Source organism: Cupressus sempervirens, chromosome 3, assembly GCF_028749045.1.
Source record: "Cupressus sempervirens isolate cs-2001-9-10 chromosome 3, ASM2874904v1, whole genome shotgun sequence".
NCBI lineage: Eukaryota > Viridiplantae > Streptophyta > Pinopsida > Cupressales > Cupressaceae > Cupressus > Cupressus sempervirens.
This window is the reverse complement of record NC_143120.1, coordinates 791,172,672-791,190,542: the sequence shown is the minus strand read 5'-3', so window position 1 is coordinate 791,190,542 and position 17,871 is coordinate 791,172,672.

The window sequence follows — 17,871 nt, the reverse complement described above, 5'->3', positions numbered from 1 at the left end:
GTGCAACGGATAAACCAAAGCTGTGCAAGGCCAATAAAGAAAGAAGTCACTATTTTTTCCATAATTTGTGTACTATATGAGATCAATTGGTGGGTTTTTTTTTCCAAGATTTAAATCAAATATGCTTCCACTTGTAAGGATCTAAGAATGATTGAAACAAAATGTCTTCCTTAGAATTTAATCACTCCCTCCATAACAACTTTTGAAAACTAAGTGAGATATAACTATTATTTGATAGAATATTAATTAAATTTAATAATTTTATCTATTTTATAATATAATTTTCACACACACACACACTATTTGACATAAGCTTTAGACTCACACGCACAAGGATTAGATCCAAAATACAAAAGTTAACCAAAATACGAAACATTAATTTTTTCAACCTTGAGGTTGTCATTTGATAAGTCCCATTTTTTGGGGACAATGCCAAATTATTTAATTTAATATTGGATCTAGAGTTAAATATCATTCAGTATTTAATTACATTTGAGACAATTAGTTTAGTAACATTATTAGTTCTAACTATTTTTCCTTAGTTAGATAAACAATTATATTCCACTAAAATATTGTTTCTAGATTCAATTGTGTAACTATTTTTTTCTATGATTCATCATGATTATCACGAGGAGCATAAAGGAGAGCATAAAGAGAAGTGAATAAAGTTATATTCTATATAAGAACAAAAAATCTTATTCTATCTTATTGTACTTGTCATAGGCTAGTATATTGCATTGGAATGTGCACTATTAGTGAATTGCTTTGCATAATTTGAATGTTTTTGAAGTTCAGATATTTTATTTTATTTTTCATATATTATACAAATTATTTGTCTCAATTAGAATTGGTTGAATTGATTTGATTGTTATAGGATCTCTTGTTTTGGAGGCTCCCCATATTTCTTTTTTTTTTTTTCCAAAAAAATTTCAGGTACAACTTATATATATATATATATGAATTGTTTACCATTTTTTATTTTAATTAAGTTACAATAGATCCTAGAATTTATTACACTTAATCCTAACATAGATTAAATTTGAAATTTGAATTTCAATTAGAAAAAGTTTGATTAATTCATGAATTAATAAAATAAAATGTAAGATATATTTTTATTAATAATTTATTTCTTTATATAAAAAACTATTAGCTTAAATTTTTCTCCTAGAAAACCCCTTATAACTTAAATATGCATTTGTAAAATTATATAGATGATAAATACTAAAAAGAAATAAATATATGTATTTTATTTTATATATCAAAATATTTTAGATAATCTTGACTTTCAATAATGTAGATCTTAATATAAGATTGAAAGTCATTTTTTAAATCAATTACTTCTTTTTTTTGTTAATTGTCTTAGAGATAAAGTTCCTCCATTTTATCATTTAAAAAGATTTACACTATGCACTTAGAAAAATAACATAAGCAAGGAGTAATTGTGAAAGATGAGATTCAACATTCCACAAAAAAAAAAGAGGAAAATAGTTTTTAAATAGAATTTTCAAATTATATTCAATCTTCATAATTTTAGAATATGAAATATTAAAATATATCATTAAATAGAACTTAAATTTAAACTAGTATAATAAAAATCAAAATCCATTTCTAATATCATACACATAATTTTTAAAAATTAGAGGAAAAGTCAATGAGCCTTTGGTCTAAGGGTAAAGTTGTTCTTAAAGAGCCCAAAACACATAATATAAACAAAAAATTTGATATTATGTATAGAATTTTTTTTACATTTAAATTAAAATTAAAATTTTGAAAATTAAAAAAGAACATAATGAGAAATCAACTTTAATTATTTAGTATTAGGATACTTTTTTTTTTTTACTAATTAATATAATATTTCAACTTCTTTAGTTAGAATTAATTTCTAAACTAAAAGATAGGTAGTTGGCGATGTTGCACTGATGTTGCACTTATTTTATACATACTGTATCTTTATCAAAAATATCTTATTACGCCGAGAGGCGTTCTATACAATGGCAGCACAAATGCCCAGCACGGGAATATGCCAAGATTCTTTGTCAATAAAAAAGAATTGGGAGCAGTTACAAACTTCCAAATTAAATATTAAAAAAGAATTTCCGAAATAATAGCTGGCCGAAATAATAGGAAGCCAAATGGAGGCCGAAATAATAGGCCCGAAAAAGTAGGGCCCGAAAAAGTAGGACCCGAAAAAATAGGGCCCGAAAAAATAGGGGCGAAATAATCTCAATATGATTTTTTTTTTTGTTAAATATAATTTTGCATGCACATTCATGCTTATTTTTTGCGGGGAGTGGGGGAATTTGAAACAAATTCGTGGAATGTGAAGAGACGTCTGTTGGGGGATATGAGGAGCCTCTCGGAAGTTATAAAACCAAGGCTCCTCATTTCATTTTAATTTTATGTTTTTGCAGGAAGGAAGAGGTGGAGGTTATTGGAGGATTAGATTGGAGTTTTTGAATAGGAGTAAATTGAAGTTTTGGAGTAACATTTTTGCAGGTGAGATTTTTATTTTTTATTTACATTTTCATTTAGATTTAGATGTAGATGTAAATTGAAATTTAAAATTAGTTATAATATTCTACTTTGATTTAGATTTCAATTTTAATTAATTTCAATTTGGTTGGCTCTCCTCCACAACAAACAGTGTATTGTGTATTTAGTGGGTGCATTGGAATGCAGATTATCAGTCTAATGGCCAATCTCCAGTTTCCTCCACAAGCAAACCAATCTCTGGAAAGATCCCTCTTCTGAACCGAAAGGATGTGGCAGATTTCTTTCCTCCCCGGCCTCTGAAAACAGAGGAAATTCCCAATATAGTTGTTGATTTTCGAAATGCTGCCAAGAATGCAATAGATGCAGGTATGTTTTTTTATTCTGATCTATCTTGGTTTGAAGAAGAGAATGTTCCTTTTGTTGACATAATCAGTCCTTTTACGAACAGGGTTTGATGGTGTTGAGATCCATGGGGCTTTCTCCATTTTCGGATCATGCAGAAGCGTATGACTCAAATCCAGAGGCACTGGGACTTCACATGGTGGAGACTCTGAATAAATATAAGATATTGTACGCTCATTTCTTTGAGCCCAAGATTGATAATTCGCAGACGACAATAGCGAGTGAAAAGAGCTTGATTCCCATAAGAACAGCATTTAAGGGAACATTTTTGGCTATAGGGGGTTATGATCGGGATGATGGTAATGAAGCTATTTCCAGTGGCAAGGCAGATTTGATTGCTTATGGCCGACTATTCTTGGTAACTAATATTTCTATTGTATATTCTCATGCCCAGCACGGGAAGTTTTAATCTATACAATTTATTTTGTGCATTTAGTGCACAAAATAAAGAATGCATATGCAATCAATTTTTTTATCAATCTTTATGATAGCTTTTTTTTTAAAATAGAAAATAAAAAATAGAAAATAGAAATTATTCTTTTATGTATGTAGAAAAAAATTAGAAAGATTTTATGTATGTAAAAAATTAAAAGAATTCTATATACATCTAGATTTTTTGAAAAGAATTCTATTTACATCTAGATATTTTGATTGAAATAACCATAATGTAAAAACAAAATATAAAATAGAAATGTTAATATATGTATGTAGAAAAAATTAGAAAGATTGCATGCATCTAAAAAAATTCTATTTACATCTAGATTTTTTTAGAATGGAAAAAAATGGATAATAGAAATATCAGTTGCATGTTTGTAGAAATAAATTAGAAAAACATGTATTTAGAAATTAAAAAGATTCTATATGTGTCTAATTTTTAGATTTTACTTTATTCTAAACTAATTATTGATGGAAATATATTTTAAAAATATTTATGTAGTTTAAAGTTTAGATTTTAATTAATTTGTATGCAAATAGGAAAAAGAATAAATATTTTATATATATGTAGATTAATTTCTATTTTTAAAATTTACAAGTAAATGAGTACTTTATTCATTTAAAGTAAACAAGTTTTTAAGTAATATATTTTTATTTTAGAAATATATTAATCATAATGTTCATTTATTATTACTTATTTAATATACTTACTCTCAAATCTAAGACAATAGAAATGATATTTTATTAACTTTGAAATAGGGAAGTGTTAAGCAAGTTCGTTTACAAAAATACCAAAAATATATTTGGTCTTTGATCAAATTGGAGTTAATATTAGAAATATAAATATGATCATTAACAATTAAGCTAAATTCAGTTCAAAACAATAATATTATTTAAATTTAAATAATTTTTTTTGAAAAGAATTCTATTTACATCTACATATTTTGATTGAAATAACCATAATGTAAAAACAAAATATAAAATAGAAATGTTAATATATGTATGTAGAAAAAATTAGAAAGATTGCATGCATCTAAAAAAATTCTATTTACATCTAGATTTTTTTTTAATGGGAAAAAATGGATAATAGAAATATCAGTTGCATGTTTGTAGAAATAAATTAGAAAAACATGTATATAGAAATTAAAAAGATTCTATATGTGTCTAATTTTTAGATTTGACTTTATTCTAAACTATTTATTGATGGATATATATTTTAAAAATATTTATGTAGTTTAAAGTTTAGATTTTAATTAATTTGTATGCAAATAGGAAAAAGAATAAATATTTTATATATATGTAGATTAATTTCTATTTTTAAAATTTACAAGTAAATGAGTACTTTATTCATTTAAAGTAAACAAGTTTTTAAGTAATATATTTTTATTTTAGAAATATATTAATCATAATGTTCATTTATTATTACTTATTTAATATACTTACTCTCAAATCTAAGACAATAGAAATGATATTTTATTAACTTTGAAATAGGGAAGTGTTAAGCAAGTTCGTTTACAAAAATACCAAAAATATATTTGGTCTTTGATCAAATTGGAGTTAATATTAGAAATATAAATATGATCATTAACAATTAAGCTAAATTCAATTCAAAACAATAATATTATTTAAATTTAAATAAAATAAGCCATGTTTACTTTGAAACATCAAACAACTAATTAACTAATACAATAATTAAAATAAATGAATCTATTATGACATAGAAAAATATTTTCGAAGTATAATTTCTTTGTTTTTGAATCAATATGAGTTTTTTTTTCTACTTGAAAAGATAAACCATCCTAATTGTCATCCTTAGTTAACCCTAACAACAACCCCTACCTTAGCCCTAGCCCCAACAATGATGTACAATATAACTATAATCCAACATTAAACTATAATTATAGCACTAAAACATATCCCTATTGATATTCTAAACTCTAATCATAACGAAAATCTTAGTCCAAACCATAATCTAAACCAAAAACCTACACACTAATATTGGTTATAGTCCTAACCCTAAAATCTAACCCTTAACCATAATGTAAAAACAAACTCCAAAATATTGATCAAAATCCTAAACCTACCTATATGGATAACCATGATATTAAACTCTAAATCCAGTCCCAAGGTCCTAACCATGGTGTAAACCTATAACCGAACTCTTAAAAAATTTACTAATCCCTGATCCTAATCACATTCCCAACTTTAAACTTGAACCATAAACCATAGTTGTAACCATAATCATAAACTTAAACAAAACCCTAACCCTAAAGGTACAATCATAAAATTAATAATAGCTTAGACCCTAATCCTAGCACAAACCACAATCATGACCAAATATAAATCTTCACCTTACCCCTAATCATAATTTCAATGTTAACCCTAACATTAGTTTCAATCCTACCATGATATGAACCCTAATATAGACTTCACCTTGATCCTCACCCTAATCTTAAGTCTAATTAAACCCTGACTAAAACCTAATCTAAATGATATATCTAACTATAATCCTAACTTTAATTATCATACAACCCAATGCTAACCCTCATGTATATTTAATCCCTAATCTTAACTCTAAATATTCTATAAACTCTAGAATTGACCTTGATTCTAACCATAACCCTAAAATCTAAATTGTAACCATAGCACGAAAGGTGGGGACCCCACTACATGGCACAATTCTGGGTCTTGGAGCCTCGCGAAAGAAATACAGAGTGAGGAAATGTCAGAAAGGTGACATGTAGTAGCATGACGCAATTTTGGGCTTTAGAGCATTGCAGAAACAATGCAGCGTAAGGAGGCGCTAGAATGGAGACTCATGGAAAGAAGAGGAAAGACATTCATGTTGCTGGAAAAAAACTATGAAAAGAGATAACATGATGTCTTAACCTCCCACAAAAAATGCAAGGTTGATCCCAAGGGGGAATTTGGTTTCCCCAAAAATGAATGATGGTCATCGATGAAGGTCTTCCTCTCGAAATAGACGGCATAGATGCATCGTGAATCCTCACCAATGAAGGATTAAATCGCAACCGTCGATGTAGATTCTCTCCTCAAAAAGGATGACTGAGATGCAACAAGGAAACTCCTCCCAATGAAGGATTAAGTCACATTCGTCGATCAAGATTGGCTTTATTTCCAATGGATGACTAAGATGTAGTGAAGAGATTCCTCCCAACAAACGAAGAAGATAGCACAAAAGGTGTGAACCCCCTCCATGTGGCACAATTTTGGGTCTCAAAGACTCATGAAAGCATTGTGGAGTGAGGAAATGTTGGAAAGACAATGCGTGGTAGCATGATGCAATTTTGGGCTTCAGAGAATTGAAGAAACAATGTAGCATGACGATGCATCAGAATGGAGATGCATGGCAGCATCTTGTGCAATTCTAGGCTTTAGAGTGTTTCGAAGACACTAGCGTATAAAGAAAAGTTAGAATGGGAATGCATGGCAACATCTTGCACTTTTGGGAAGATGGGAAGATAGCTCGCGAAGAAATAAGAGTTATCAAATCTCGCAGCATGAATCAACCCAACCAAGAAAAAATGATCCAGCGTGGTCAATGAAGAAATCGAGCCAACACAAAATGTTAGCCGCCAAATTTAGCGATGTTAACCCTCTGCAAAGAACCCATCCCATTTAAGGTCTCTCAGATCAGACATCAGTGATGGGTTGAATAGGGGGAAAAAATAGCACACAATGCCCTCCTAAATGAAATTCTAAATGTAACACTAATAACCATGGTCCTACTTCTTTCCCTAACCTTATCCATGAGCGTGGGAATATACATATTATTATATAGGGCACCTTATATAATAATAAATATAATCTAAAATCCCAACCCTTACTCCCCTCCTAAATATAACTGTGACCATAAGAAAACTTCTAAATATAACCCTTCCTCTAACTCTAGCCTTAACCATGAGCATAACTCTAACTTTAGATCTGACTCTACCATAATTGGACACTAACCCTAACCCTAACCTTAATTTTGATCCTAACTCAAACCCTAACCCTAACTCTAACCTTGACCTTGATTCAAACCTTAACCCTAACCCTAACCCTGGCCTTACTATAACCCTAACCCTAATCATAACCATAACCATAACTCTAACCCTGACCTTAACCATGGCCATAACTCTAAACCTAACCTTAACCATAAACATAACTCTAATTTGAACCTTAACCATAACTCTAATGATAACCATAACCATAATTCTATCCTTGACCTTAACCATAGCTCAAACCCTAACCCTAACTCCAACCCTAACCCTAATTCTATCCCTAAGGTTAACATTAACTGTAATGTTAACTTTGTCCCTAACCATATATCTACGTATGACTATAACATTTTACATTACAATATCCCAAAAAAAATATTTTTTTTATCTAAATTAAATTCCTTATATTAAATTAAAAGATACATTTGACTCAAACCCTATCCCCACTATAACCCTAACCATAACCATAATGATGACTCTAACCCTAACCTTAACCATGAGCATTACTCTAAACCTAACATTAACCATAAGCATAACTCTACCCCTAACTCTAACCCTAATTCTAACTCTACCATAATTGGATTCTAACCCTATCCCTAACCCTAACTATAAGCATAAGTCTAACCCTAGCCTTAACCATGAGCATAACTCTAACTTTGGATTTGACTCTACCATAATTGGACTCTAACCTTAACCCTAACCTTAATTTTGATCCTAACTCAAACCCTAACCCTTTAAACTCTAACCTTAACCTTGACTCAAACCTTAACCCTAACCCTAACGTTAGCCTTACTATAACCCTAACACTAACCCTAATCATAACCATAACTCTAACCCTAACCTTAACCATGACCATAACATTAACCCTAACCTTAAGCATAAACATAACTCTAATCTAAACCATAACCATAACTCTAGCAATAACCATAACCATAACTCTATCCCTAACCTTAACCATAGCTCAAACCCTAACCCTAACTCCAACCCTAACTCTAATGCTAACCCTAACCCTAATTCTATCCCTAAGGTTAACATTAACTATAATGGTAACGTTGTCCCTAACCATATATCTATGTATGACTATAACATTTTACATTACAATATCCCAAAAATAAAAAATATATTTTTAATCTATATTAAACTCCTTATATTAAATTTTTAAAAATATTTTGAAGCATAATTTTATACTAACTTCATACAACTCTAATTAAAAATTAATTAACAATTTTATAGTAACCTTATCAAAATAAAAAATAAAAAGTAAATAGTTTTCCTATTGCGCCGCGACTGCCACTAGCTATATATACCTCTATATATATTACGCCGAGATTAATCGTTCTCGAGGCGCCTATTTTTATTTTCATTAATCCCAATTTCAATTAAAATAACTTTGGGATTAAATAAAAATAGGCGCCTCGAGAATGATTAATCTCGGCGTAATATATATAGAGGTATATATAGCTAGTTCTAATATTCAGTTTGTCTAATCGTGTGCATTATTTGATGCAATATCAAAGTTAATCATACATCACTCTATCTTAGTCGTTAACAGTTCAAATCAATCCCCATTATTGTCAATGTTAAAAAATGTACATGGGCACGCATATAGATGTTTTCCTTGAGTAGAATTGTGTCCACAACTCTTATCATCTTAGTCCAAATATTTTATGTACCATCTTGAGCTAATCCTTTTAGATGGTCTAAGTACTACTTTCTAACTTGTACACGCAATATATTGAATTTAGTGTGTTCTAGTTTTTCTTCTATTTCTAGGTTCAAACATGTGAATGAATGCAACATTAAACGTCTTTGAATGCTAAGACACAGTCAAAGTAGGAAAATTGGAATTTGATCTCCCATGTCATGGGACTAATTTTGAGTGGCACATAGATGAACTAGGTAAAGAAACAACAATCTTAAGGGAATGAGAAAATGCATGGAGATAAATGTGTCCAAAGTGTATAAATGTGAAGTAAATATAAAATGCATAGTAACAAGTGTAAATGAGAGGAAACTTAGATATACGGTGATTAGAATTTGAGTTAAATTTAGCAGAAGAGGTTGTCACTTATCGAAATAAAATTACATTAAAGAAATTTCACTCAAATTCAAGTGAACATGACACTAAATGGGAAATGAAACCATTATGTAAATTTCACCATTACAATAATTTAAATATAAGTAAAGATTTCTTTTATTTCTTTAACAACAATCTTACATAATTAAAATAATTAAACAATATGTTATATATGCAAGCACTCTTGTTAGGAATTGAGGCCTTTGTTGGCACTTGGATGAGTTGTTGGGATGTTGTATTGATGACTAGTTTTGTCATTGATGACAACATATGTTAGTTAGTTACAATACTATGTATGAGAGCATATATGTCTGCAAAAGAATGAGTATAGATATCATATATATGTTTGCCATACTTTATAGAAATGTTTTGTTAAGTTACAATTTGATTGGTGAAGACTGGAAGAAGATCAGTGAATAGGAAACATTGATAGCGATAATTGTTGTCATTTTGGTTATATCATATTGGTGAGCAGGAATTAATCATGGCAAGCTTAGAAGATGATAGAATACTTTCTTTGCATGTATGTTCATGACTGGCAAGCATTTGGATTATTCTAGAAAAGTCGCTAATGATTGGTGTGGGGCATATTTTACTAGTAGTCGACAATGTTGAGGAAGCTTGCAATTCATTATTGAAGAATGTAATATCTATATTGTAACATGTGGGAACCTTAATATAATGATTGCAATAATTCTTATGAAGGTGTATATGCCTTGGCATGGACCTATGTAATTAAATGTGCATTGGGGAATCCCTAATAGGTTGACATAATTATTTATTTGTAAAGGGTATAAAGGAAAGGTTTTTTACTTGGTTGGGTGTCAATTGAGTATATATGATGGTATATGATGCGAGATTTTATGTTGGATTATTAGAGAAGAGAAGAGATAATGTTGATTGATTGAGGTGGACTTCAAAGGAACTATTTGGCAAGTAAATTGCATATTAGTTAGTTCATACTATTGTATATGTTATCCTAAAAGTTTTATCTTTCACAATGTTGGAGCATTTAAGAAGTGGGTCTATTTATTTCCTATCAACATTTGATAGGGTTGGAGCCTTCTAACAAGGATTCAAAGGTCTTCTAATAGGGACAGTTTTACTAAATACATTGTATTTGAGTCCTAAGAGGATCACATCTTGTCAGAAGGAAATTATATAATAGTACATTATCTATTGCAAGGATTAATGGGAAACAAGATATTGAGAGCAAGGGTGAATTAGAATCTTAAACTTTTACTGATAAAACTGAATTATTGGTATCACTTCTAATGCACCTCATATCTTAACTAAAAAAAATTAAAATGTATTGCTAAAGCATAATCATTCCTAAAAACTTCAACACATAACACAATGATTTGGTAACCAAGAAACACTTCAATACAAAGATAAAACTGGGGTGGGGATGGAACCCACAAATCTTCATTGTTGAAAAAATAAAATTAACTTGTTAGGGTTACAATGTTTGATAATATGATATGATTTACCCTATGAGAGGTATGCCATGTTAAAATCTTTAGAGAGTATTAGATCTCACCTTGTTAAAGGATTTCACACTTACAATGAAGTAAGGACTTTTTTAGGAGGTTTACATAGGTCTGTTAAGATCACTCTGCCAAGAGATTTACCCTGATTCAATTTACTAGAATTGATTCAGTACTTGACCCTCAGTTTGCTTTGTAAGTTGGTTTTGGGTCTCCTCTCTGTAATGTCTCTTATCTGATATCTCTTATTTAATCCTTCACTTCTTTGGTTTCCCTTGTCTGAACTAATTCTAGACTTATCCTTTCTACTCTATTCTTTCCTTTGTTCGCTCTTGCACTTTTGCATTCATACACTCTTTCTTGCTCTCTCACACACACACACGCACGCACACACGCACACACGCGCGCGCACACACACACACACACACACACACACACACACACACACACACACACACACACACACACACACACACAAATTCTAAGGTTAGAATCCTCTTTAAATAGATGTTCTTCAAAAGTTCTAGAAAATGGTTTACAATACATCTCCTTATGTTATTTCCATCTAATTAGTTGATTTTCATTCCTTAGGATCATTACCTTCTGTAATGACGTATAGTGATCATCTTAGTTGGCTCTATAATTATTAAATATCATATAGAAGTCAGCCAAAATGATTTACATATGTGTCTATGTTATTACAAACTCATATGAAAAAACTAAAATACTCAACATCTGAATGTTCTAACACTTGGTCATACTGAATCGTTAATGCTATCACTCAGCTTCTATACACTTGTTTGCTCGGCAACCATTAACTTATCATTGTACTTGGTTCCAACTATATTGCTCAGCTTGTACATGTTCTCAGTCTCAACTGAATACTCAAAAATCACTAGCTTGCTCAATATGAGCTTTGTATACTCAGCCTTTACTAGATAACTTAGTCACAGTGATGACCGGGTGATCTGGCCTAGTAAATGACTAAGTGTTTGGACACTAATAGAAAACATAGGATTAGAGATCAATAGTCTCCCCCTTTGACATTAGTGGAAAAAATACTTTGTCATGAATAATCATTACCTTCAAAATGAATGCTCCCCTTGAGACCATAGCTCAAATGCTTATTTGATCATCTAATGTCTTCTTATTCTACATTGTTCCTTAGATAAATTATTGTCCCCTTTATTATCAATTCACAATATTTCCTCCTTGTTTTTTTCACGAATAACATGGGGTTGTTGGGGCTAATTTGTACTTATCAAAGAATTGTTGATGGCTTGTCATAATGTTGGCATAGCCTATATTTCATCTCTCCTTAACCTATTCCAAAATTTGAAACTAGATTTCTAGCTTGACAGCTAGATCAATAAATCCTACAATATGTCAAAAAAAATTATCCTTCTTCAAAATGTTCTTGGGCATAAATACCTCCTTCTGAATGATTTCCAAATAAGGTAGTAACTGAAGTTGAATCAATGTCAACTTATTCCTGATTTCTAAATCTTTAGTCGTGAGCTTGGCTAACCTCTTTTGACTAAATGTCAATTCATTATATGAGGATGGGCTTGAACTTGCATTCTTTCCCAATGAATTTGTACTTTCCTGTATGTCTACATGTAGCATATCTAATGAATGTTGAGTATCAAGTATAAATAAATCAATATCACACAATTTCATATACAATGAATGAATATTTTGAAAAATTGCTTCAAGATGTATGACCGATGTAGAAAACTTGGCTCATCTATGTACAAGTTCCTATGAGACTTTCCATAACACTTTATGCTCAGATCTATTTTCAGACCATTGTAACAATTTATCATTAGTCTCTATATCTTTTTTCTAAATCTTTTTGACTATGTACACTAACTGGTTCAGAATTGGATGTTGATTATTCAAATCTATAATCCCAAATGCATCTACAAAAATATCTTCAACAATGTGCAAGACCTATTTCTTCTTCTTCTCTCTTCTCAGTTGTGCTTGCTTTGCCTTGTGGCTCAGGAAAGTTTGTAGCACTTGCATTTTTCTCAAGTGTTGAGTTATTCAAATCATACATAGGTAATGTGATTACCTAATTAAGACTCATTGACTCATCCTCCTCCTTTGATTGAGTCAAGAGTTGAGACTGTGGGGGTGTATCGCTGGATAGTGATAATTGCAATTATTTACCTTTGTCATTAGATTTTGGTCTCTATTGCTACTCTTGGGTAAGGGTCACATGTTGTATAGGTGTCTCAATTACTGGTTATGTATCCTTTTTCATTTGGAAATTGAGTAAGAGTTTGAGTAGCCTCTTTCTCTTTCAATGTCACTTCTTCTTTTGTCGACTCCATGCATGTATCCTTTACAAAAATTTCCTTTGCTTGCAAAATAAGCATACAAGTTAATTGTGTAAATACAATTATAGCCTTTCCTTGTTGCTCGGCACTTGTATCCTCTTGAGCTGTTGTAACCTCAACTTTTTTAATCTAGGAAATCTCAATCTTAGGATAAACTACAACTTGTAGTAAAACTAGAGTTACACAAGGTAGAGTTGTGTTAGGCATGAGATTCTACATCTCTTCTTTAGTTAGCACATTTTGGTTTTGTAAAGGTGTGACAAATTTAACTTTGATAGTGACAACCTTTGGTTGTTCTCATTGATGCACTAGTTGCTTGATTTCTACAATTATTTTAGCAACCTCTTCCTTTTAAGTGTCTTCAAATTCAATAGCGTCTCTACCTTCTTTGACCTCTACTACTAGAGTAATTACTCCAAATACTTCCTTCCACACCTGGATACTATCTTGCTCAATTTCATGAGCTTTATTCTTTAAAATCATGTATGCCCTATCTCTTTGCATAAATTTCTTTATAAAATCTTTAAGGGCTATATACATTTGTGTGTTCTCTAAATCTAGCATAGCTTGTGCCCATATAGTTTCTCTTCTTTTCATTTTTTTCAGTGGATAGTGCCCATTTCCATTCGACATCTATCCTTTTGTACAAACCTGCTAAGAATCCATCTCCCAATTCCAAGGGTGTATGTCTAAACTTAATCAACATATCTATCATTGCTTCTTTAAGTTTAACTTCATCATCATTATTCAAAGAATCATAATTTATATCTTTGAATCCTATAGAATTTCTTGATTCTCTAAATTTCTCACATACGTGATCTACATTCATTGGAGGGAGTCTGTTTATAATTTACAATTTTCTTGGTTCATCTAACTCGGTTTATTCATCGTCTTCTTCCTTCTCTTGTGCTATGATCAATTTTATCCGTGACTTCTTCGACGTTACTTGCTTTGGTATTCCATCGATTTCCTCTTCTTTGATGGACTTCCTTTGACTTTATCGGTAGGGGGCTAAGATGTCTTCAACCTACTGATAATCACCTTGCCCTTCAAATTCAGAGGTGTTACCATCTTTTGTGCATATCTCTCTAGGTCGACTTTTACCTTAGGCTCAATAATAGTAATCTTTGTTGCCTTAGGCTTTACAATTGCTACTTCCTTTCCTTTTCCTTCCTTGTCCATTTTAGGTTTACCTGAACCTTCACTTTCTTCTTTATTACCACCCTCAACATTCTTCCTTTTTTGTTTCTTCTCTACCTTGGGTGTGTTGGATTTGGTAGTTAGTTCGGCAATTATTATTTCATATATGCCAAATTGCTTAGCACCTACATCTATCTCTTTAGCCAAAAGTGCAGTCACTGTTGCAATAACCTCATCTACATTTACTTCATAAGCAATTGGCCTTAACCATGCTATCCTTGGAAAAATTTCTTGCGCATGCACAAAATCTATATCTACAACAGAACATATCTCATCATAATACTTGTCAATGACTAACTTAGGAATTCTCATCTGGATCCTCATCTTTATTCTAAACTCTTCAAAATAGTTATCCATTATTTCTTCAAAATTTTCTCATAACCTATTGATTAAAATCTATTATCTTCTCCATGGAAGGTCTGTTCCTATGCTGTGCAACTGTTCTGATAGTCGAAATAGAATTCTGAATGTAGAAAAATACACAAACTATTGAAGATCCAAACTTAAAAGAGGTATTATTTTCTTTTCTTGTTACCTCTAAATTTTTTGTAAGTTGATGAAGTTGTAGCTCGACAAGGTCATAGGTATGATCCTTCTTTACAATCTTGTAGCCCAAATCTATTGCTACAAATGGTACATCGTTTAGCCTGATAGATTGATAAAACTTGTGTGTAGTCACATGAACATCAAATTCAACTAACAGGTCCTCAATTCCATCAATTGACATTCCTTGACCATTCCACTTTGCCTTGGTTAGATTTTCAATTTTTTTCTTTGTTACACTCCTTATACTCTTTGGTTGATCCAAGGTAGGGTACCTATTTACCTAGTTAATGATAGCTTTGTTAATCTTAATGGTCCACCCTCTAACCATACAATCATGTTGTGAATGCGAATGAACACAATATTTATCCATTCAACCTTGAAAACCTTTGGAAAACCTAGGGCATAGGTAAGCCCTTTCTCGGCAATGATTTTGTGTTCATCTTTCAGAATTCCATTAATACATAGTTTCTCATAAGTTTCCCTAATCTCAAAGTCTCCTATCTCTTCAAATTTGCAAAGTAACATGATCTTACATTTTGAATAGTCAATACCTTGGGCAGAATTAACAATAATGCTCCAATGTCATCATTAGTCTTTTCAATGTTCACAAAATTTCTAAAATTTGGTGGAGGGCTTTGATCATTCCTTACAATTTGTGTTCTACTTTCCTTCAACATTTCGCTTCCTAATGCCATTTTGAACTATGATTTTGTAGTAACGAATCCTTTTTACAATATCTCCACTTAACAATCAGCTCGGTACTAAGAGTAATACTTACTTTTCTTGAAAATTTTGTTAATGCTTGGTGGTGACTCTCTTGCTCCAATTGCTAGAATCTCTTTAATTGCCTTTAAATTTCTTGTGAGCTCTATAATCTCTAAGTGAATGAAAATGAATGCCCTAATTTGATAAATACCTTCAAATTTTCATTTTATGTTTATAATTAATGTCTTTGTACTTGGTAGGTGTATGATAGCCAGCTTGATCTTCATACATGCTCGATCAAGGTTATCATACTTGGCCAACTCTGATTCATTTGGTTAATACATCAACTTCCTTGATCACTCGTCTATACTACAAAGCTCAGTCAATATAGATTGTTTCATTAATGCTCAATACTTTATGTAGTAAATGATTTTTCTTTTCATTTTCCTTTCCATGAATCTATTCTTAATGCATCTTTTACTTATGTAGATATGGACCTTTAGTACTCCTATGATAGGAACTAATGTAAAATATATAATTGAATATACAATTCCTACATAGCTTCTTTATTTAGTTAGATGTGGTGTGATCACTTGATCCATTAGATTGGGTGATCTCTGATTTGTTGACTCCACTGCTTCCAGCTCTCACTATCTCTATCCATATTTTCTTTACTTCAACCTATTCTTTACCTTTTTTATTTCCATTTATTGGTGTTAGTGCTATGGTTTTGGAATTTTTATTGATGTGTCCAACTTTGAGACAACTAAAACATACTATTTCTCCTTTCATCCACTTCTTGTAATAATCTCTAAAATGTGTCATGGTGCAATTATTTATAATGTGTCCATATTCTCCACAATAGTGACAACTATACCATGTATTGTAATCCCAATCTTAGGAATTTCCTTTTCTTAGATGTTCACTTAGGCTTTTTCTTAAAATTGCACTCATGAGCTCTATACCCATATTTTTGATAGATGTAGCAATGACCTTAAAATTTAGGTACATTTTTGGTTGAGTCATTGTTCTTTGATTTGCAATCATGTGTTTGGTGTCCTACTTTCTTGCTATTAAAACAATTACTAGTAAATCTAGGTTTAGAAGTTTGGATACCATTCTTGCTTCTGCAAATGTTTGATGTATGTCCAAGTTTTCCACAATGGTGACATGTAGGTTTTCCTTTGGATTTAGCATTCCTTTGTTCTCCACTCTTTGATGATTCTCCTTCTTCAATAGATGAAGAATGCTTGTTGTATCCTAGTCCAAAAGTGTCTTTCATTGATCTTGCTGATCTCATTAGTTCTTCAAAGTATTTTGTAGCTTTACTTGGTTTGTTCATTCTTTCTAGGAGTTCTTTCTCATTTTTCAATTCATTTCTCAGTTGTTCATTTTGTAGCCTTAAACTTGTGATCTCCATGTCTTTTCTGTTTGTTTCTTGAGTTGCAATCATCAATTGATTTATCATGTCCAACTGGTGGTTTGTGATATTTTGTACTTTAAATGTTCTTTCCTCAAGTCTGGTATCCATTCGTCTTTCATCTTCTTTGGCCATGATTTTTTCTTCCATTTCTTTCTTCTTTTTCTCCATTCCCTCACATAGTACACCTGATTGAGTTTCATGTTCTCTGTTAAGATCTTTTGTTTCTTTTCTTAGGGCACTGTTCTTCTCTAGTAATTCTATTAATGCCACATTGTTGCTGCCAGTCTTTCAATTGCTAAGAAGTCCTTCTGTTTCAACTTGTTTGTATTTTGTGTCATTTTGCTAAATAGTTATCTCTTTCTTTGTTTTCAAGGATTTCCTTAACTCTTCTTTTGTTGTTTCTAATTGTTGCAATATGATTTGGATTTCAATCATCTAGTTCTCAATGATTTTTCCCATCTTATACACTTTCATCTCCATGATTAAATCCTCTCAAGATGTTAGGCTTCCTGAAAGAGAACAAAGCTTTGATACCAATTGTTGGAAGGATTAATTGGAAACAAGATACTGAGGGGGCAAGGGAGGGGGTGAATCAGAATCTTAAACTTTTATTGATAAAACCAAACTACTGATTTCACTTCTAATGCATCTCATATCTTAATTGAAAAACATATACTTGTACTACTAAAGCATAATCATTCATAACACAATGATTTGGTAACTGATAAAAACTTCAATGAGAAGGTAAAATTGGGGT